This window comes from Sturnus vulgaris, chromosome 1, assembly GCF_052056855.1.
Source record: "Sturnus vulgaris isolate bStuVul1 chromosome 1, bStuVul1.hap1, whole genome shotgun sequence".
Taxonomy (NCBI): Eukaryota; Metazoa; Chordata; class Aves; order Passeriformes; family Sturnidae; genus Sturnus; species Sturnus vulgaris.
Window position 1 is genome coordinate 107653184 of NC_142243.1, and position 22594 is coordinate 107675777.

General features: G+C 35.6%; 1 protein-coding gene across 4 annotated transcripts in view; it reads left to right on the top strand.

Annotated features, from left to right (window-relative positions):
- DLGAP1 (DLG associated protein 1) overlaps positions 1-22594 on the top strand; it is a 395903-nt gene that overhangs the window by 142837 nt on the left and 230472 nt on the right. For all 4 annotated transcript variants that reach the window (XM_088173596.1, XM_088173605.1, XM_088173604.1 and 1 more), the window contains one exon: positions 7050-7159. The gene's annotated coding sequence lies outside the window, so the exon portion shown is untranslated. The remainder of the gene's footprint in view (positions 1-7049; positions 7160-22594) is intronic.

Sequence of the window (22594 nt, forward strand, 5' to 3'; positions counted from 1 at the left end):
TGTGCCTTGACTAACAAAGACAGTTCAGTTTGGTGGGAATTCATGCAGGAGTAAATTTTCCTCATTTTACCACCCAGTATAGCATGATGGAAAGATAAAGAATTTTCTGTTGACAGCTTTTTTTCCCACATCAAGTGTTACTAGAGCCTTGTTCACGAGGTTTGAAAGTTTGAGTTTTAAGTACAGGGAATGGATGATGACCAAACATAAAAAATCATGCACTGTATGTGAAAGCCGTTACCTAGCCAGGTGTTTTAACCATGGAAACTTGCAGGGAAAGCCTCTGTCATATATGCAGAGTGATGTTTAGCTTTGGCTCCAAAGCAAGAGCAGAATAACCTGGACCATATAAAGAACAAGAGAGAGAGATATTTTTTTCACCAGGAAATAGTAAAGAAAAATAAATGTCCTTTTAAATATTTTGGCAGATGATCTCTTACATAGATTGATGTGTGGTAATAGAAATTTAACCTTTATGAAAAGGTATGATTAGATTATCAAAGTATCCCCCTGTTTGCAGATTCCTAGTAGTGCTGCACAAGTAGAGTTCTTTACTAAGCAGCACATTTTCAACCAACTGTGTAATTGAAAGTTTCTTCCTGCAACAGCTGGATGCCATTTTTTAACATGTTCAGTATCAAAAACTGCTCAAATGCCTCATGATTGCTATTTAGGCTGGAAGCAGTTTTTCAGCATTTCAAAGCAAAGGGAATTTTGATGATTGCAGAAGTAGTATTTCATGCAATAAAATCATGAGCTGGACATGTTTAAAATTCGCATGCAGGTTCTGGAAGATGTACTCTGAAATTGTCTCCTTTTCACTGTGTACCAGGAGAAGCAATAAACCTTGGGGTTTTTTTAATTGTCTTCTACTGCCCATCGTGTTATTTTGGGGAATAGAGAGATGAAAATTTAGAGTGGTTTAAAAGCACAGTATTTCTTGAAGTGCTACTGACATATTTGCTGCTATATGTGTTCCCAAAAGGGAATTGATGCAATATAAAGGCTGTGAGAAATATGGAGACCAGGGTAATTTGGGAAGGACTGTTATATACTGCTGGAAATGTTGCTTGAAGTACACAGGTTTTTAAACCTATGTTGTGTTGCAACCACTTCTATGACATACAGATAGTTTAGTCATATGTTTCAAATGATGTATAAGAGTATTTGAGAGAAAAAGATTGTAGTTGATTTGTTTGTAACATTTCACTTGGCTGTGCAGGTGCAATGCAGAGACTTTCATCATATATGTGGTTTGAATCAATATTTCTCTCTATACATATGTATCAAATGGTAAGGGGAATTGGATTCACTGGTCTAGTCTACTACTCTACACTGGTCTACTCTACTGAAATTATTTTATATATAATTATCATGGCCTAAATTTTCCTTCCTTCCTTCCTTCCTTCCTTCCTTCCTTCCTTCCTTCCTTCCTTCCTTCCTTCCTTCCTTCCTTCCTTCCTTCCTTCCTTCCTTCCTTCCTTCCTTCCTTCCTTCCTTCCTTCCTTCCTTCCTTCCTTCCTTCCTTCCTTCCTTCCTTCCTTCCTTCCTTCCTTCCTTCCTTCCTTCCTTCCTTCCTTCCTTCCTTCCTTCCTTCCTTCCTTCCTTCCTTCCTTCCTCCCTCCCTCCCTCCCTCCCTCCCTCCCTCCCTCCCTCCTTCCAACTGTTACTGTGCTAACAAATTGGTATCCATTCACTATCAGCCCAGTTTCAACTGTCTTAATGGAATGAGCAGTGGAACAAAACACATTAAAATTTTTTATTAAATTTAGGTTTTTTAACTATTTCTGTTTAAAATGCATTATTGGGGTGGTGGTAGATACAGAAGATTATGGATTTATGATTTTTTAAAATTTGCCTCTCTAGTTTTTCTGCCTGCCTTAGAGCCAAATTCTTCATGCAGTTGGCATGAAAAATCTCACAGTGGGGCAGTCAGGTGAGGAGCTGTAGAAGCTTCTCCTTATTAAGAAACAGGTTTGGAAATATTAAGGCTTTATATAACTGATTCTTCAGTTACAATGAAGAGCAAATTAAAACCCTTTACTTCCAACTAGAATAGACTGCAGAACTTCCCACTGGTGCTGATGCAGGAGCATTTCATAGAGAATATTTTATTCCTCCTGTGGATTGATGCTGAGGGAAAGCCTATGCTTGGGATTTTTCCTTTATCTCATGTGCAGACTTATAACTCACTTTCAAAAGCAATTAATATTTATGAGGTCGGGCTGAGAATAATACAACTGCAGTGAGACAGTGAAATGTCTGCCATTCACACACTGCTGTATAGTGGTAAAAATACATATTTAAGTTTGAATTCATTAAATTGTATTTAATCCTTTCTCTGTGAGCTTGTAAACAGCAGCTCATATCAACGTTAGTCTACATTGTTGGCAAGTGACATGTGCTGTCAGCAGAATTTTAGAGACATTTCGTTTCTTGCATAAAGCTTATCAGTAATATAGAACTTTAAACTTTTTCTCATTGGTGTGCCAGCTGCTAAAATCAGAAGGTTTTTCCAAGATTATTTTTTTTGTGCTTTGTATGCAGAAACAATGGAATACAAATAGTGATTGTGTAGTGACTTCCTAAAGCAGTGGAATTAAAAATCACACTTTGCAGAGTCCTTTAATTGGCATTGATTTTAATCCTTCAGGTTAGCTTATTTTCAGTTTAAAGTGAAGAATCATCAAAAGACTGTGTCTCTGTAATTGGTGGCAAATACAATCAGGCTAAAAGTGTTCATCTTCTCATCCCGCCTTCCTGAGCAGGATGATGGAAGATATGAGCAGCTTATTATTGGCAACCTGGCGCTCCAGTTGTCTTGGGGAAAATAAAGTGGTTTGCTCTGAGTATGAACAAAACCTTAATGTGTTATTATTACTGTAGATCAGGAGCTGAGCTGTAGACATTGAAGTATTGCATTAATATTTGCTGTGCTTGGATTAGCTGAATTGGCAATGCATTTAAGTAGGGACTTGGGTTTTCTTATTATTTACTTAATTATATTTCTAATTTACTGTGGCTGAGTACTCAGCATGATTTTTAATTGTCTGAGGGAGACTCTTAATTTTACAAATGAGGTTCAATAAATGTGTGTGATATTGCAGTCTTGGCTTTATGGGAAGAAGACTGAGTTTTTTACTCATTGCTAAGCTTTATGGTACTCCCATTACTACTACACTAGCGTGGTTGTAATTAAATTTTTAGAAGTTCATTTGCGTGTACTAGGCAGTCCTAATTTCTATAATTATTATTATTTTGCTATAATTTGGGTAGCAAATATATGAGGTTCTGGCTTAGTGCTTAAAAAGTAAAGAAATTGTTGATGCTAATGGCTTAATATGCACTCAATCGTCATCTGAAAGAGGCCTCTTCTTAACATCAGAGGTTATCTGCCATTTGTCACCTCAGGTACTCACCCTCATTGAAAGGTTGCATGCAATATATATAAAGCCCCTCTAAGTACGCCTTTGTAATGGAATAGATTTGGGTTGTTAATGTAGGTCAGTATCTTGACAGTGTGTGTAGAAAAATGGATACTCAACCATTTTCACTGTGAATTACTTTAATAAGATATAAGAAGTAATGAAAAAAATAGTGGGGAAAAAAACCCCAGGTAAAAATTTAATCCATTTCCTTTACAGAGTGTATTGTTAATTAAAAATTATGCATCCAAGCAGAACCCCGGGAGTGTAAAGAAGCATCATGTAAAAGAGAAATCAAATTGTTTAGTAAGTAATAAAACACTTGAAGACCTGCCCTTCGTTTCCTCATTGAAATTTGGTTTAATGATAATGGTCACACTGTGAATTGGTGTTCTGCACAGGAATGGTACAGATGTGATTAAAGTCTGTTTCTCAGACTCACAGATTCGCAGAATAATTTACCTAGTAAGGAATTATAGGCAGGTGTAAAGTTGTGGAGGGTCTTGTTCAACTGAGTGTTCAGTATCTCCCAGGATAGAGATGTCACAGCCTCCCTAGCACCTGTTCTGGGTTATTCTTTGCTCCTGTTCTTTGCCACACTTTCTTCCAGGTTTTTTTTTAACAAAATCTATCTAAAAACACCCAAAAAATTATAAAAATTACCATCAAGCTCAAAATTATTTTTGTCATCGTACATGTATGATGTTTCATGCATCAGAGATCAAAAGAAAGAATATGCGAACATGTTAAACATATTCTCTTAGCCTCTTGATGTCTTGAACTTTGGGCTTTCCTGAGCTGCATGTTTCTAAACATTTCTAGTTATCTAAATTGAGGGAATTTAATTTTCCCACACTTTTCCTGACTTCTCTTGAAGGCATGATTTATCTCCATGACCTGCTGTGGCAGCAGTCCCACAGTACAACTGCCCTTTGCAGAAAGGGCCATCTCTCTTTTTTTATTTGTTCAGCTTTATTTCTTTTTATGATGTGACTCTAAATGAGCTTGATTTAATGTCCTATAGTTCTTTTCATCATCTTCCATTATTCAATTTTCTCTTTTTTATAGTGTTACCCTACTTATTTGTCCCTCATGCAAAAGTCATTCTGTACACTCCATCATCTTGCTTTTTTGTGAACCTTTTCTGGTTGTTTGTCTCTGATTAAATATAAAACAGGGAAAGTGGTCAGAGAAGGATAGCATGCATAGACATGCACAAATAAGAAAGACCAAAAGCAAAGCGGATGAAGAATTAAAGAAATCTTAAAACTATTAAGCTAATGTTGATTTAGTTTGGGCTGTTGACATATTGACATGTTGGCATGTGTTTGTACAGAATCTGAAGCACACTAGTCCATGGCCATCTCTGAAAACTCTGTCATATATACTTAGATGTTTGCAGAAAGTTACTTTCAAATTTTATCTTTTTTAGACTTCAGGCAGTGGCTTACAGTGTGCTTAACACTTTTGTGATGCAGGTGATATCTTTACATTGCCTACCTTCAGTGTCCCTGTCATCACTAAATACATCTGACAAGTTAAAAAGTCTCTTATCCAAGCAAATTCTGTCAGCTGAGAGAAACCCATCAGACCCCAGCTTCAGCAATGTTCTCAACCAAATCTGCTAGTATGGGAGTTTCAATGGGTTCAGAGAAGTCCTTACAACTCAGGACTCCTCCTAAATACATGGGGGATTTGTTCCTTTAGAGATTTATGCTTGTAAGCTCCCTAAGGAGATGTTATAAGAAAAAATCAATCCAGTTTACTTGTTGCAATTAAATATAATCTGTCAATTTTGTACTCTCTTGGAAAATCTGAAATGCTTATGATGTAGTTAATATTATAGGCAAATTGAAGCCTTCCTGAAAAGAGATCCTGTCAACAGGAAATCTGTGCATTTCTGAAATAATTTTAAAGCAATTTCTGTACCTCTCTCTTGATCCCACTCCCAATCTGATCGTTTTATCATCTTCTTTTCTTACTTTGAGCATATTGTTTTCTCCCACTTCTGACAAAGCCTGCACAACCAAACAAGAAAGACCAACTGTTGAGAAAGAACTGGTAATTTAGTTTTAGAATTAACAAGAAATACACTAAAGATAGTTACATACCTCAAGGGAGAAGCAGGCCCCCAAAGCCAGCTCTACACAAAGTGCTGCCATTGGAGCACTAGTGGAATGTGTTTCTATCCTGACAGTAATGTCACACTCTGAAGCAGTGTTAGAATTTAGTTTATCTGGGAAATAGGACTCACAGTAAATATAAAGAAAGTAACAAAGAATAGGCTACAGCCATCATCTGTTTGACTGCTTTAGTGGTCAAGAAATTCCCAGGAATAATCACCTCCTGTGTACAGAGGCTGTTCCTGTGCTCTTAGTGGTTACTTGAAAGAATTTCAATCCGAACCTTGATGTTTTACTAAGGTGTGCATCCCGCCTCTAAAGGAATTAACTTATGGAAGTTTTTTAGCCTGTGGAAAGTGGGACATCAGACTCTGATCAGGTTGGTCTCTTCTGGTTTTATAAGCACAAGTTTTTAATATTTTCAGATTATTTTTACTTTGAATTTTTTACTTGCTTTTTCTGACAACCAACCCCCAGTAGTTAACTGTGGTGTGGAAAGGTATTTCTTTGAATGAGCATCTAGAGATTGAAATAACTTAAGAACACATCAACCAAGTTATTATAGTGATAAATCTTCAGTATAGGCCAAGGCTAGTATCAAAGTACCTTAGCTGTGATTTTTTTTTTCTTTTAATATGCTTTACAGTAAAAGTTTGATTTGAGATGTTAACTGCATTTACAAGACAAAATATTCACACCTATTCTGGCTTGTACTTTCAAATTGTTCACATGAAAAAAGACAGAATAAAATAGGCTAGACCTTTAGGTGATGAGAAACAAAACTTAAATAGTGAGATGACTCATAGAGAACAAATATAGAACACAGAGAGAAGCCATTTATTTCTGTTAGCCTCAGTAAGTAGTACTGAAGAAATAAGAGGAAAAAACATGTATATAATTTTCCTGACAAGAGAGAGAAGATGGCTTATAAATAAGTATTTTCAGTTTATATAATTCTTAAAAATCATATATTTTAATGTGTAGTGACTTCCCGTTGCAATTTTGTCCAGTACCCATCGAATGGTCGTGGGGGAAGTACTATGTCTACAGCTGGGTGGTTCAGATTTTCTCACCATTCTCCTCTGCGTTCCCAGGTACAGGCAGCAGGATTCTTCCATGGTGTTTATGTAGAGTGATAAAAGGTTGTGGAAGGGACTGAGAGGGGGAGAGGTGAGCTTTCAGAGATTTACTGAGATACTCACTTGTAACTAGTTTTTGTATCTTTTGGTAAAAGAACCAACAAACTCTTCATGCATTGTGCAGGGAAGGTAGGAGGGTTGAGATGGCACCACAAATGCAGCATGAATGCCATCAAAATATTCTTTTTTTTGTTGCAAGAAGGAAAGTGTGGAACCATGTGAAAACCTTGCCATGGAGCATTGTTATAAAGTATCGCAACATTGCTGTGATTTTTAATGAATGCATAGTTCCTTGCCATGTTAATAATTTTATCTTTTTTCAGGCTAGTAGTTTTAACTCCTACATTTTGATTGTGTTTCAGAACAGTCAAGCTTCAAGTGTTGGAACTGACATCTGAATTAAAGAGTGGGCAAAAAATTTCTTCCCTCTTTAACTATTGAAACAAGTAAAATGGAAAACTGACTAAAAGAGGTGAGTCCTTTCCTCTGATCATTCTCCTTGATCTCTCTCTGCACTGCTTTTATTCATTATCTCCAGGTCTGCCTCCTGCAAAGGCAGGGAGCCAAATGATTGCAAACTCTCAACTGCTTTAATGGAAACGAAGCTAGCTAGAAAATTACACGTATGATAACCCATTTTTTGTACTTAATTAGTTATACTGGCCGAGGATTCTGTTAATATTGGGTGTCTTCAAATTTTTTGCACAAGTCTGATATGAATGCAAAAATGTATATATATTATAAAAACTTAATATAAATTTAAATGTTGAGTGGATCTCCACAGAGCTAGATACACCAAAGCTACAGAGAGAGCATAGGGAATGTAAGAGCAAGGATTGATTTGGCCTAGGGGAATATAACAAAGGGGAGAGGGAAAAATGAAGTGCAGACGACGAGCATGGCCAAGGGGTTACAGCATCTTGGAAGCAACAGTGAAATGGCCTGGAAAAGCTCTGCTAGGGAAAGAACTTCCTTTTCCACAGTTTCCACAGATATTTTTGCTTGCTTTTTTTCCTGTTTCTTTTGGTTATTTTTTTACATTAAGGGAGACCTGATAAGACATACTGAAGATAAGCTGACCTCTAGCCTCTGGAACAGAAATGGAATACCAGTGAAATATCTACATATAGTGAGCTATTGGTTATTTCTCAATGCTAATCATACTGAGACAAATTAAAATCAGTTTCATATCCTGTTTGTATATTACCACATGGCAGACTTAAACACACATCCACTAGAAACAGGGAGAGTTTTTACATCTTTTTTAAATTATGTTCATTCTGCCTATGGTTTGATATGATTTTAAAAGTAACTCTTAGAACTATATTCGACTCACTACAGTTCAGTAACATGCAATTTAATTGTAATTTTAAACTAATATGTTAATCATATAATTGGATATGGGTATTTTAGTTTAGTTATGTATGATACTGTACCTCAATTTTTAAATTTCCCTGAGTGGAGCATGAGTTTGAGATACTGCATGAAACATTTTACATCTTAGGAATACTCTTTGTATCACTCCAGAGTGATCTTTTTTCATTGTTTTCCATTGGGACAAAAAATTTCAATGACTACCTCACTTTAGAAATATAACTTCTTACAACTAGAAGGTTATCTAATCATCAAGCAGCTTTGTATTTTAGTAAATGTATTTTAAGAGGAGAAAGAAGCAGAGTGTTGAAACATTTCCATAGCCATAAAACTGTATCCATAATGACTTATATATGAGATATGTAGCGATAGATAGATACATAGATAGATACATAGATAGATACATAGATATCCTTCTACATGTTATATATTTATTATACATATGTATTTATACATTGCAAGTATATATTTCTAAGGTACATACACACTACAAAAAGTGGTCAATTTCCTTTACAGAATAAAACTTGGGACTAGTGTGCATCCTCTGAAATGTGAGGATCGAATGTGAAGTAGATCAGTTCAGCTAACTCTGCCTCAGTTTGGCCTTTTGTAGAACTCTGAAACTTTATTGAAAAGGTGACATAAAGTTTGCAGTGGTTTGATTTTTCCCAAGAAAAAGTTGGATTTTTACCTTAGGAATTTTTTTTTTCACAGTATTACATTTGCTTATCATTTACAGATATTTATGTACATTTTCTTACACACAAAAAACCGTATCCCATCAGCTTCCAGTAGTTTGGGTAAAAGAAAACATTATGTCATTGAAGAAGATATTTTGATTAGTGATACATTCATTAGAAGAACAGGTTATTTTCCTCAGGAATATATTGACAATATCACTTGAGAGTGATTCAGTGGCCCTTGTGGGTCCCTTCCAACTCAGACTATTCTGTGATTCTATGAATATAATGTTACTCTTTTGTCGTGAACTTTGTTCAAGGGAAATGCAGACAGAACTTAAAAATTCCATTAAATCATGGTATGTTTATCATCAGGGAGAAGATGACTAGGCTTTGAAAAAGTCAAATAAAGAGAATCTATATGAAATGTGTTAGGGATGTGGATGAAATTGTACTTTAATGAGACCAAACAAAAGGAATATAATTGATCTGCTACAGTGAGGATGTATGGAAGTAATTTAAACCTTAAGGTCCTCTTGTCTTAGTGGGAGACAGGATAGCGGATGTTTTGTATGATCTAATTATGCGGAAGTCTCAGGCTCTGCAAAATATTATTCCTGAGGGGAAGAGGACACAAGACAAAGAGAACGAATTACGAGTTGAATGATATGATGATATTTGATACAGTACAAGGGGAAGCATAAGACATTTCACTAATAATCCTGGTGTGAAAGTAACAGCTGTAATGAGAAAAATTAGAAAATTGCCTCAGGTAAAGTACACTGAGAAGGCAGAAAAGCTTGGATGAGGCAAAGGTACTTCAATCAAATATAAAGAAAAAAGCAGATTTCTAGTGTAAATTGAAAAAAAATTGATTATGACTTGCTTGAGGTATTTTAAAGAAAAATTTAGGCAGGACTTCTTATTACAGCTTAATAGCAATTCCCTGAGCAGTTACAGAAAGCCTATGAATCAGAGAAAAGAAACTAAACTGACTGTGAGATAGACAAGTGATTTGTCTGTCTATTAGATAAAACAAGACCTTTCAAACCAAAATTCAAATTTTATATGTTCTTACTTCCTTCTCTATTTATGGGGAAACCAAACATTAAAATTAAAGACAGGGACAACTCTTTTAAGCATTTTTGCATCCAGAACTAGTTGGAAGTCCAGGAAATATCCATAATGTTTTGAGATGAGCTGGATACTGAAATATTCCAGACAATTGTTTGCTATTAGTATCTTAGTGACAACAAGAATTTCATAAGTCTGACAAACCATCTGTGTAGGCATAATGGAAAGTGGAGATACAGAACCCTAGAATCACAGAATGGCTTTGGTTGAACAGGACCTTAAAGATCCTTAAGTGCCTTAAGCACCTATTATAAATGTGAAGAAAAGATCAAAAACTGCAGATAGACGGGTGTTGGGATACAGATTCAAATATTGAATCAAAAGCTTCTTTACTATTGAAAGTAAGGAAACAATAATTAACAACTATAAGCTATAGAAGCTTATCTTTGAGTAATAAAAATTATCATTAATTTGCTTATATGAGTTAAATATGTAAGTTGGAGGAAAAAAGAATAAATAAAGAGAAAGGTCGATATTTGATATAGCTAAGGACAGAGACATTTTTTCTGTGTCATTCTGAAAACAATGTCCCTTCATCTCAGCTAGCAGAAATAGAAGTCCCCACAGTTATTATCAATTTTGTATCAAAATTTATTTCAGACATGAATCTTTTGTCTCCTGCTTTTTAGAGTTGGTATCATCTAAATATTTATTGACTGAGTTATAGACAAAGGTAGGGTCCTTCTCCATATGACATCTAAACTAACTTTTCTTTCTGGTGGAAGATAGGCTATTGGTGGTGGCAATTGACCCAACTTGCCAGTAGGCTTTATTTCCTATAGTTGGCCTTAACTTCTGTAAAAATAGAGAAATTTTGTAACATTCAGATCAGTTATTTTTTTACAGTCTTTAAAGCATTACTACATTACACTGGCAAGGTTTAAACAGAATAATAAAAAAAGTCCTTATTTATGCTTTAATACAAACAATGTCAAGGTACTAAACAAAATATTTTCTTTATTTTTAAACACTTATTTTTTATTTAAAATACTAATTTATCTATTTCATAGTATTTAAATAACAAAGTAAACAGGTTGATAAACTGAGATGAACAGTCTCAGGAAAAGCGAGATGGAGCAACTTCAAGACATCATTGCCTGATTCCCAGCCCATACCCATTGCCTTGATAAATACAACATTGTAGAAGATAGGTGAAGAAGTGAGGCCAAATTCTTAAGGAACTTGACTCTTTTTATTTATTCTACTGCTTCCTATTAATCCAGTGGAATGCTAGATGATCCTTTCATTTTAAAATACCTGTCCTTGTGGCTTTCTTTTCCTCGAGTGAAAGTCATAGCCAAAGTAGAGACGCATGTGAGAGCATGACTGTCGAGTGACATCCCTGAGGCAAAGACGGTATTGGAGATGGGTACCATTCTTGTAAGGTCTCTCAGAAGAGACCTTACATCTCTAGCTTGGGAAACACCAGAATTATTCAACCTTCTTATGCTTTTCTGTACTTTTCTTTAGGCATCTACTGCCACTGTGGTTTATGCCAGTGGCTCAATGAGCCTTTGAATTCACTCAGAACGGCTATTTTTGGATGTGCACACTACTGGAAGTGCATGCCTGTAAGAAGCTTTTATGGTTGGACAAAAAGTAATGACAATATAAACTCTGAGAAATGGAATAGTTCTTATATTGCAGTCACTCTCTTCCAGTAAAAACTTTCAAGCCGAGCACAGTGGGAAATCCAATTTACTCCCATGGTACAAAATCATATTCCTGAAATAATTCACCACTGTTAGAAACAAGCCAACGTGTGGAACTGGCATTGATTTTTAGGCTGATGCAGGAGAGATGCCTTTTTTTGCATTGTACATCATAAGCAGACACAGACACAATGATAAATATCTCATCATTTCCTGATGGCTTCATGGAATCAGGGACTGCACATTTATGGTCACACTGGAAAGGTTATAGGAACCCATCTGTCCTTATATGGTCTTCCTCTGTATATTTATATGATTACAACAACTACAGCAAAAACGTAATAAGAAAATATGATTCAGATAATCCTCTTAGTTCAGGTTGCAGGGATGGAACTGGCACTGTGCAAAATAAAAAGATAAATGTGTTCTTTCTGGATAGTGAAAGTGTGGCCAAGGTACATTAGTAGCCTCTTCTGACTCATTGGGTAATGCGAAATTATGGTCTCCTGAAAGCTTTATTTTATATGAAACTCTGCCATATGGCTATTACTTTAACCTGTTGCTACAATCTGTTTTATTTCTATTGTATAGTTTCTACTTACCTTTTGTTTTCCTGCCTTGCCCTGCTAGCCCTTTGAGCTACAGTCTGCATGCTGCAGACACAGTTTAATAAAGCTGTCTATTGATTTGGGGACAATATAGTAGTGGGTCACAGTTGGGCCGTGGCGAAGAATTCTAGTATTCAGGGCTTGTATGGTTGAGAGAGACCACAGTCATTTTGGGATGCATTCTCAGTAAAGAAAAAGAAACCAACATTTTAACAAACTATCATTCATCAAGAATTAGATGTATAAACATGTGTATTACTGAAGCTTTCAGAATTGTCTTTGTTCTTAATGCATGAATTTATCTGAGCACATTGAAGAAGTAGGCTAGAAACTTCATCGTACTGTTGTTATTTTAGAAATGAGGAGAAATATTTCAGTGTTGCAAAATCAGCACAATGAAATAATTTGCACCGATTCTGCAGGTGGCAGGTTAAGGCACTGCTCTGGTCTTATTTACTAATATATTTACTAAAACATGAAGGCAACCCTTCTGTTCCAAACATGGCCACTTCAGGGCATTCTTGGTTAAGGTGCTCATGCTTGAAGAAGTTGTTGAAAATGGGAGAGACCTTGGGAGAAACCACAAGACTGGTTCAAATGAGACTAAAAATAATGACTGGTTTGATTCAGTGCTGGGAGAAGGGGTGGAGTCAGAAAACTTTTCTCTCTGTGGAAGGCAAAAAAATATTGACCTTCTGAGACTCACAAATATGACAAAAAAGATCCAGTACATGGAAGTTAAACCTCAAAATGGAAGCAAAGTGCATATTTTTAAACAGAAGTAAATACACATTGGAACAATTTACCCAGCACTGTTGTGGATTCTTGTAACTTAAAAGATTTCATTTGGAATTAAGTCTAGGATTGCTGAAGCAATTTAGGGAATTAGGTGTTCAAACATCCTTGAAATGTACTCATTAAATTCTCCAAGATCTCTTGGGTTCTTCTAGAAATGCAGCAGAGCTAAAGCAGTGTGCTGCATCTGATTCAGAAGTGGGATTTGATGGAAGGCACTGTGAAATAATATCAGACAGTTTCTGTAATGTTACACAGCAGGTTAGACTGCACTGTCCCAGTGGCCTCTTTTATTCACAGAGTTAGTGTGTTTGTTTATTTGTATGTGAGAACAGCAAAAAAGTGTTCTGATCTAGTAGGAGCTACTAGAGATTGCTGTTGCAGTACTCACACCCTATCTGTTTTGTACGATGACTGTGGTTCACTGGTGTTGCAGTAGAATATGTTGTTTCACCTCCGTTCTGCTGTTTGTAGGGAAAAGATTGAAAGACCAGGCCTGTGTGCAGAGATAGCAGCTCATGGCAGCTAAGAAACTGCTCTGTGTCTGTTGGGCTTTCAGCAACTGATTTTATTGCCAAAGCAGAAATGGTCAGTCATGTTTCAGGACCTGCTCTGTGATATGAGTGTGTTGAACAGAGGAGGTCCTGAAATATCAATAGGTAGACATATTAGCTGAGTATTTCTTGGTTTTCTATAGTATTGTTTATATAAAAAATTCACTTCAGACCTTTGTCTCTCACCAGGAAAACTTGGATCTTAGATGAGTGTGTCTGGCTGGCTCAATTTTACCTTTGTGAGAGTTATATTGAATTAGGGGCTGTATCAACATGTTAAGCACCCAGTCACACACCAGTACAAGCAGTAATTTTGCTGTCACTGGACACTGCAGTCCTGAATGCTGAAATGATCTATTTTCTCTCTTTATAATGCTTCACTTCCCAAGGTCTTCATGGCTGGAATACATCTGTCCTCTAAACTGGATGTTATCAGTACAAGTATTACTTGCAATCCAATTTTCTAGCATTACTTTTAAGATACAGTATCTGAAATAGGACGGTTGCAGAGAGCAAAGTAAAGCTCATCCATGAGTGAGAAAGATCACTGTATTCCTTGAATCAGAGCCGAATTCTATCCTCACTTTTGTTTACTCACAAAGCTGAGTTTTATGACTCTCCAGAAATCCAAATTTCATCTGATAAATACTAAGTATAGAGTAGTAGCCTAGAATATTGAGGGTTTGGGGCTTTTTCTTTATTCTTTTGGTTTCTCGTTGTTTTTTCGTTTGGGTTTTTTTGGTTGGTTTTTTAACAACATGGAAACAATTAATTTAGAAAAATAAGCAGTCTGGTTATGCTTATTAACATTTAATGAAATTAAAACTTGTTTGTCCTTCTTAATGTTTTTTTTAAACTTACCTTTTGTTGTATAAAAAACAGGCATATGTCAGCCCAGTGTTACAAGCTCAGAATATAAATGGATACAATTTTTATAACAGTGAATTGAGTTGAATATAAAATACAAAGATAAATGTTTATGTAGTGGTTGATATTTCATAGATATTTTGGAAATCTGTTTATCCAAGACATCAGTAAGACAGCAGGGTTATAACACTGTTCAGGCTCTATCGGTATATAAAACTTATTTGTCATCTTTACAAAATAAATATCATTACCAGAATACAAATTATACAGATGAGATTGCTGCATTTCTCATCCTTATCATGCAGATCTTCCATGTGATCTATCAAGTCCAACATGGGGATAAAGCAGTGTTTACTTTAGACAAATTACTGATGCCAACTGCTCTGTCTCTTCTTTGCACAGCTTATCGAAGTTCAACATAAAAAGCATTTATTGTGATATCCAGTGAGGGGAAAAAAATTAAGATTAAGCAAATTTTAAAATACATTACATTTTGAAGATCAAGATTCTAGGCAGGTACTTGAGGTGAAGGTGCCCAGTGTCCAAGAATTGGTTTTTTTGTGAGTGAGAAAATGAAAGTGCGATGTTAGAAGACTGGGATTTTTGGCTTCTGTAAGTGAGCAAGTATTAATTCAGTGTAAGTGGTCCAAAAGTAATATATGTCCTTGTTAACATCAATAACTTCATAATGCAGCTATTCAAATGATATACTCCAATTTGCTCCTCTGCCTCAGAGAAGTGTCATGCTTTACTATCAGGCTGTTACAATTTTAGCTTCAGAGCACTGCACGAAAATGCCCTCTGGTCCAGAGGGTTTACTGCTTTCTGATGGGTAAGCCTTGTTAGAGTTAGGTTTTTACCACAGTAAAAACTGAGTTACACTGCTTTTTGATAAACTAAGCTCACTTGAGCTTAGTTGATTTGGCCAAATGAGTTTGAGAAATGCTTGCACAGAATGAAATTGTTATATCCAGTTTCTTTACTTTACATGATATATGCATGTTTATGCATATATGTATAACTAGTTTCCCCAAGCATTTTATAAAAATAATAAATAAATGTATTTTTTCTTTATATCTATTAAATTTGAAAGTGTAATTCAGAAAGTGTGTTCAAGGAGATGAGGCAACATAGCTGTTCCAGGAGGTAAAAAATGGACTGATTAGGTCAAAACATATTTTCTTTCATATACAATGTGGAATCTGTCCAAAAGGCAGGACTGAAGGCAGTCAGTATGACATCAAGAAAGATGTATCACCACTGGGTCAAAACGAGACTTGAACTACAGAGCTTCTTAGATGTAAGATCAGAAGCAATTCCATATAAGAGGGATATATCTAAGCAACTTTGTAGGCAGTGCAGGTATTTTAATGCACAGAAAATAAGCAGGATGGACACCAAACCCAGCAGTTCTATGCAGATGCCGTTGGACCAATGTAGGATCATTCTTAGTGGAAATTTGTAACAAGGAGGAACTTTGTCCTGCAGCAAGATTTCTGATCTGGCTTTGACTCTCTGATATTTGCTGACACCAGTCAGATTTCTTTGAGTGTCATGACAAGAGTTAGTGTCTTAGAGCAACAATAAGCAAAGAAGCCACTGCTGTGGGGAAAGCATGATGCACCAGATGTAACAGGGCATGCATTGTTTCAGGAATAACATTATTTGAGAGAGCATCTGTTTTAGGTTTAGACAAATTAATACCTTGAGACTGCTTGGATAGCGAATTGACCTCTTGTTGAGATGTCAATAGCCTGAGTATCAGAGAAAACAGAAAATAATTGCTGCATCCCGATATTCTTCTATTACAAGAATTTATTCATCCTGAACTGCCTGACCACTGTAGCGTTCAACAGCATGGTGAGTTCTTTATTTTCAATTACTAATCTTTACTGCACATGATATTATGTAAGATTGTGTGCCTGCAGTGTGTCTTCTCCGAGTAATTGGTTAGCTGTCAGAGAACAAGAAAAAGAAATCAATAATACCAATAATTGCTAGCTCTTAAATTCTGAATTAATTTTTTTTTTTTATATTATGCATGTGTCATTATATATACAGCCCTGTATGGGTATTTTATTTTGATTGCATTTACTTTCTCAGTGGTTTCCTTATATTTAAAGAAATTAATCATAGGACCATAGAATTGCTTAGGTTTTAAAAGATCATTGAGTCCAATTATTAACCCAGCTCTACCAAGTCCGCCTCTAAACCATGACCCTGAGTGCTGCATCCACACATCTTTTAAAACCCCCTTGACTGAGGACTCAACCACTTCTCCAGGAGCCTGTACCAATGCTTGACAATCCTTTCCATGAAGAAATTTTTCCTATTATCCAGTCTAAACTTCCCTGGCACTTAAGGCAATTTCCTCTGGTCATGTCGCATGTAATTTAGAAGAGACTGACTCTCACTTCATTGCAGCCTCAACCTCCTTTCAGGTACTTAGAAAGAGCAAGGAGGTCTGCCCTCAACCTCCTTTTCTCCAGGCTAAATTCATCCAGCTCTTGCAGCTGTTCCTCTTAAGACTTCTGCTCCAGAGCCTTCCCCAGCTCCATTGCCCTTCTCTGGACACCCTCCAGCACCTCAGTGTCTTTCTTGTAGTGAGGGACCCAAAACACAGTTCCGTTTAGATTCAAAATCGAGTTCAGGAGAATGATCCCCTCCCTAGTCCTGCTGGCCACAGTATTTCTGATACAATCCAGGGTTCTTGGCCCCCTGGGCACACACTGACTCATGATCAGCTGCTGTTGACCAGCACCCCCATGTCCTTTTCCACCAGGCAGCTTTCCAGCTGCCCTGCCCCAAGCCTGTAGCATTGCAGAATGATTACTTTCTGGAAACACATACCTGGCATAAATTGAATTATCTGGTTTCATCTTAGATTAAGTACTTGATTTGTAATTAAAATCCAAATAGTAAAACAAATTGAGAATGACAAATGAAGTTTATTGAATCAGTGGACAACTGCTTTCCTGTTCTGTCTCCAATGCAGTTCCATTTGATTCACTAATTATATGCAAACTATCATTATGCTATGGTTCTTCATAACAATTTTGGTATTTCAGCAGAGGTCCTTCTTGGTTAGAATGATTGAAATGGATTGGTGGAGTAATTTGTATCATTACAGTTACTGATAATTTGTATTGCTACACAGTCTATCAGACTGTTCATTTCATATATATTTGAGAAATAAAAACCTGTTTATTTTCTTTGAGGAAATCTTGAATAAATGTAAAGCTTTACTTTTTACCAAGATATGATATGGTATTATTTTTTACCTTTGCAAAATGTTTACTGCTGAACATCTAGACCTCTGTGCAGAAGGAGGAAAAAATTCTGACTTTGAAATATTCCTAATGTTGATTATCCTTCTAAATGCATAATATTATCTTATGGTCTTACTCATAGCTATAGCAGTACTAAAACAAGGGAAGATATATGAGGCATGAATGATGTGTTGTCTTCTTACAGGGAAACAGAATGCAAATTTCTGGCATATTATTCAAACTTGAATTATTTATGTATCAAATATTATTCTGGCAAATCCTGATTAAACTTAGATGAATTCACTTAATCTCTTCAACAGTTTGCCCTGCAGTTTTTTGTAATCCTCCTGACTCCCCCAAAATCTATGAAAGATGAGACTTCCATATACAGAACTGAGTAAACATTATTTAGATCCCTAAATCTCTCTAGCTATATTGATACCTACTAATTTAAAAAAAAATCTTATTATAGTTAGGAAAACAAGGTATTATTTTGGTGCAGAACCTGTTTAATTGGTTAATTATAAAAATTCATCAGTAATAAAATAAAAAATTAGATTCAGATAATCTTTGTAGTTCAGTGTTGCAAGTATGAAACTCGCACTGTGCAAAATAAAAATATACATTTACCCTTACAAAACAGTGAAAATCTGACCAAGGTATATTAGTTATGTGCTCCAACTCATTGGTAAATAATTATACAAAGTAGTTACACATCTGAGTGTAAGGAGTGATGATATGAGGGTCCTGAAAGTGGACAGATCTCCAAGGAGACATATACTGTTCATGGCAATTTTAGAGGGACAAGAGGTGTATCAGTAAGGCAGTTTGGTTGCAGGTGACAAAGCTTGAGTGACCAGTGTCTGTTCTAAGACTGGCGTCTGCAGTGTTTGAAAGACCTCTGGGAAATGGGAAAAATTATGGGCTACTAACAGCCTTTAATTGCTTGCACCAATGCCATTAAATCCAGATGTTTGACAGGACTGAATTAATACAGTGTTTCTGCTATTGCTGATTTCTCTTGGCACGCTTGTCTCTCATGCTGTACTGCGGGCTCATGGTTGAGGAAGTCATTTATTTGATAAAACCAAAGAAAGCTTGCTCTACAAGAAGTGGGATTCTCTGGGAAATCTATTGCTCAGCACCATTAATTCTCACCTGCTGTCATTACTTAGCCCTCAAATAGATTGTGTCAACGCTAATGTTGCAATTTTTGATTTTCAGTGATAGCTGACCTTCTGCTTGGGCGATTATGTGCGGGCTGGCAGACGTGTACTCACTAGGAAGGGTGTTAACTCAGAAAATAATATTCTCTGGATAGCCAAAGATCTTCTATTTATCTAAGCATAAATAACTATTAAATTGGGCTACAAATGCAATTGATAAATTCTATTGCTTGCAATAGCATATTGCTATTTATGTCACAATTTAAATTATGTGCTACCGAGAAATTGTAGTGATGGCTGTATAATAACCACACCAATAAATACTTTTCTTCAATGTATATAATATCTTTTCCTATAAATTATTTAATTTTTTTGTTAAAATGTGATGGCACTACCTATTGCACCAATTCTGAAATGACAATTTAGTATCAGTCACAAGTTTCTTTTCCTCCCTTATAAATGCTCTTTAATAATTTTCATGATTTAGTTTTCATTCTCAAATGCTTTCCACAAGTAGCATTAGTCAGGGTGCTAAGGATGAGTGCATCTCACCCAAGGTAAGCTTCCAAAATTAGAGGTTTCATCTGGGGTCTGCCGTAGGCTGTGGAAATATCAGCAGAAAAGAATGGTTTTGACCAAATCCCTAAATTACAAGGACAGATTACCCTACTCTCACCTCTTGATGTGCCCCTCTCTCCAACTCCAGAGGAATAATTGGGATAGGGCTGAGATCAGGCAGGTGATTGATTTATATATATATATATTTTTTTTTTTAATTTTTTTTTTTTTTTAATGAATGGGAGTCTTTTAAATTGCTGTTATTTAATTGCAGGCTGCTTTTTTTGTAGAACAGAAATAAGAATGTTTGGTTAAGCATAGAATTTATTTTTTGTTGTGTGTGGCTTTCCAATATGAGTTACAATATGTAATATTTTCATCCACATATTCTTGAATGAATAAAGAAATACAGCAGCACAAGAATCCACCTGAAAGTAGTTTATCTTTGTAAGAGAAATTTTTCTTTCATTCCCTTTGATTGTTCTCAAAAACACAAGATTAAAAAGCCAATCAGATCTGCAGTATCAATGTTTTACACTGTACATGTTCTTTGGAATAGAAATATTAAGAATATCCAATTTTTCACAGTAATTTTCCTCAAAACATTTTTTACTCCATGCAAAGTATTAGAAGGTTTTTACTGTAATATGTGGTGCACTTTTGCAAACCCTTGTTTGTGATGTTAAATGACAGCATCTAGAAAGTATTTTTCATATGTCTTCTTTCTCCTCCTTGTGGTTTAAATGAGGGGTTTTTCTTCATTGATGCACCTTCTTAGTGTGCGTTTTTCTGCTTTTGAGAACAAGAAAGTGTTTGGTAAGTATTTTACCTATGTGCTTTCCCCTTGGCCTGAAAGACCCTATTTACCTATTATGCTGCTTCTTTCCATTCTCCTTCATTTTCAGGAGCTAAGGAGTGTGGAGTAAGTGCTACCACTCTCAGGAGAGTCTCCTTGAACTGCTTTTTTCTGGCAGCAAATAATTTTTTCTACTCCCCAGTAGGGATGATTCTTTCTTTAGAAAAGTATTATCTAGTTTATGAAATTTATCCTGTAGCTGGTCCTAACAGCAAGAGAATCGCCTGTCCTGGATTATAAGGGCGGGAGAAATGTGTTTGCAGAAGACCAGAGCTTTTGGCATTGCTTCAGTCTGTTACATAATAGAATTCAGGGTTGCCTTTTTAAGGCAGAAAACTGATTTTAAGGGGAAACCCACATTTCCTGTTTAGCAAGAGAAAATTTAGTTATAATACAGGAATAGCTGGACTTCAGCAGGGTAAAAAGACTACCAGATCTTTCCTTAAAAATCCTTCTCCATAAAAGGTAATTTACTATAAAGAAGTGAAAGTCTGGCAGTTTCCTGAAGTGCAATGAACTATTTCTTAACACATGATATTAATAGTCCTAAGAACCTGCAATGCAGAGTGCATTCTTCCGGTGGTCTGTAATGATCCCTCTTTTAATTATTAAAATAAAATTATTCACAATTTTACCTTTTACATTACTGCTATGTAATCTCAGACCGAAAAACTGTTATATGCATTTTTCATACCTTACAGTAGGAAATATTGCTACCAAATATGTGATGTATTATTTGCTCTGAAAATTGCATAACGTGACAGAATATATCATTCAAACTATTGCTGAAGTGGGATCAAAGTGCTTCATAGGCCTTGGAATGGATCTGGAAGGTGCTGGGCAGGAGGTTGTGCTGAGACATGAAGTTAACTCTGCTTGCATTTACCAGATTCCATTTTTGTCTGTACTTTCAGTATAGAAAAACCAAGATATGTGAACATGTCATACCTCTATCTTGAAAAATATATTCTGTAGAGCTAGAATTTCATTATTAATGTTTTAGATTGGGATTTTCTAATGGTGCTTTTTTTCTCTTTGCATTATAGAGTATAACCTATATGAAAACATACTAAAGCTGTTGTGTATTTTTAATCACTAGAGAACAACTTACAATTTGAGGCAAAAGACTAGGACTATTCTGTGCACAATTAATAGCTATTATAATTTTTGACCAACAATCCAGAAAAGCCCATTTGTGCATAAGTAAAGGCATCCTAGTTTTTCATTTTTAGCTTGGTATTTGTTTTGTTGGTATGTATTTTGTAACAACTCAAGCACAGCTTATTTTGTAACCTCCTAACTAGCAGAAGGGCAGAGAAAAAGGATTTATATATATTATCTAATCTAAACCTGTAATGTATACAGGTATGTTATGTGTAGTGCCCTATTTAGGTTGCAGTGCAAAATCTTTTCTAATCATTCTCTTCTCTCTGTTTTCCATATTATCACAGTTTGGATACCAAATGTCACACTTCTGCAACATGCAACCAGGCAACATGCCTGCAACTATATTTAGCCATTTCACAAGTCCAAGTTATCCAAGTTAAATACATACTTGGAGAATGTGTTTAAAAAATATACATATCACAAAAAAAAAAAAAAAGTGTAAATAATTACTGGAAAACAACAGGGAATAAACTGAGTGGGAAATAAAAGTCACACAGAGCCTTTTCATATCAATGTTCTGTCATGTTAAGGATTAAATGTATGATCTTTGTTGTTTGGCTGCACCATTCCCACAGAATATAAGAATCTGTCTTTAACTGTTTCATGCAGTTAATGGCAGTCTTTGATGGTCTTTAAGGAATTAATTTGATACTTTGATAATATTTGCTTGCAGACTAAAGCCCTCTAGCAACTGTAAATGTAAATTCTAAATAAATTGTTATTGTTGTTTTGTCAATGTTTTTAGAAAGTCACAAATACTTAAAGGTACTGCTTTAACTTTGGGTAGATGTTTTGTAGACTTCGTGTCAAGAATACATTCTTGATTGAATGCATACAGTCTTGATATATTGCAAGTTTCTGAAAAAATCCTTCAGTCGAAATATCAGCTGTAATTCCTCGAGTTCTATCACTGTTCACTGACTTTTATTTTGCTTCTTAAATCATTTTCTCTACAGTGGTTCTACCTAAAGGGGCTATTAAAATTCAGAGTCATTGAATCATGCAGAGCAAGAATGTTTATGCATGCGCTGTGCAAGTTAATAAGCAAGAAAGTTTATACAAGCAAAGATAGTCTTGTTTTATATAAATGCAGAGAGCTTTTTCAAAGCACAGCTCCTTTGTTTCTACTTCACAATAGAATCCATGTTGTGATTAATCAGTTATGAAAGTATTAAATAAAAACTTCTAAAAAGAGTAATTATTAATTAATAATGTTGTTCTGCAACT